Raw genomic sequence first — 1737 nt, forward strand, 5'->3', positions numbered from 1 at the left:
GTTTTATATTAAAAAAATAGAGGAAAAGAAATTATAGAGTCTACCGTATACCAATTTTTATGACATGAATGTGCAGTTAAACCATACGTTTAAGCATGACTGAAACAATCACAAGTACATTGTAATAAGTTTTTCATAGTTGCTTGATAGATATATTTATCGATATAATTTATTTTATCATGAATTATTCTTTTGTCGCATGCATGAACAAAATCTACTTTTCTTTTTTTTCCTGAATTATATTACATTAACCCATAAATTAACAGCTAAGAATTTAAAGTGTAAACATTGCATTTAGTCCTTCAACTTTGTTTGGTGCTTCAGTGGTAATAATGTAATGATATCAAATAAATAAAATTAAATTTATTATTAAAACCTTACTAACAAAAAGACCTTTTGGCTTACTAACTTTTAGTACCTCACAAAGTAACTGAAAGTTATGTGGGAACTACAAAACTAGGTAGTTGAGCCATATATTCATCGCAAATAAGTACCAGGTCCAATTCTTTTAATTAGGACCCCTATTTCATTATTATTACAACTTTTTCAGGAAACAACATATGCTTTTAATGCTATTCAACAGCAATAAGTAGGGCAATTGTGCTGGGAATACAGGATATATAACAATCAGACCAGGTGCATTACATGATGTCCCCACTTGCGTTACGCCATTAAATCCATATGTGAGGCCAAATTACACATAGTAACTACTAATCAAATAAATTTCCATGACTCTATAAAAACCCTCTCAGCAAATACCAAATACAATACGTATAGCACTTCAAATTCCAGAAACAAACTTATCCACCATAAATGGCTCCTCAAATAGTTTTGATATATGCTCTCAACCGTGATGCTGGAAAATCAAAGCTTCATGTTCGTGCAACACGTGTCTGGGAAGCAACTCATACAAAAAACAACTCAACACTAAGGTCGTCTTCGTTGATGAAGAGGTAAGCTACATCCCTTTCACACAAGCATAGCTCATAATCGATATAAAATAGGCCTTCCAAAATTACATTACCAATATATTTTATCATCAAAATATATTTATCAAAGATTATTATCATATTTGATGCCAAGTTTATAACCACATATAGCAATCAAGTTTAAAAAATAAATATATGTCTGGGTTTCTCTATGCGCATGTGCTTCATTGTGAAAGTAGATAATAAACGATTATCAATTCATGTATATTGATTTTTCAATCATAACAAATCGATGCTAGAAAATAAAATAATGCTCACTGTGTGGAACAATCAGAAAGCAGACTATTTCCCATTGCTAAAAGAAGGCTCAGTTTATGACATCTATGACTTTAATATTGTCTCCAACCCAAAAGAGTACATGGTAGTAGATGGAGAGCCGACTTTAAACTTTTATTACAACACATGTGTCATGCATGTTAAAGACATGGATGGGATTCCATGCTTCAAATTTAACCTAACCAAATTTGAGAACGTTCGATCACTACTTTGGGAAAATAATGTTACATATTGAATTCTCAATGATCAGAAAAAGCTCGGGATCTGGCTGTTTGGATGTCATCAGGATCTGATATACCGTCAGGATTTGGTATGTCATCAGCTTTTGTATGACATCAGTATTTGAAGACAGTCAGCATTAGAGGATTTGTTCTGTTTCTTATAATGTGGAGCAGATATCTGTTACATCTGAGTTATAGGACTTTATCTGTTTAGTTTAAGATATGTATCAGTTTCAGTTAGTTTTTGATAA

Source organism: Apium graveolens, unplaced genomic scaffold, assembly GCF_009905375.1.
Source record: "Apium graveolens cultivar Ventura unplaced genomic scaffold, ASM990537v1 ctg3560, whole genome shotgun sequence".
NCBI classification, from domain to species: domain Eukaryota; kingdom Viridiplantae; phylum Streptophyta; class Magnoliopsida; order Apiales; family Apiaceae; genus Apium; species Apium graveolens.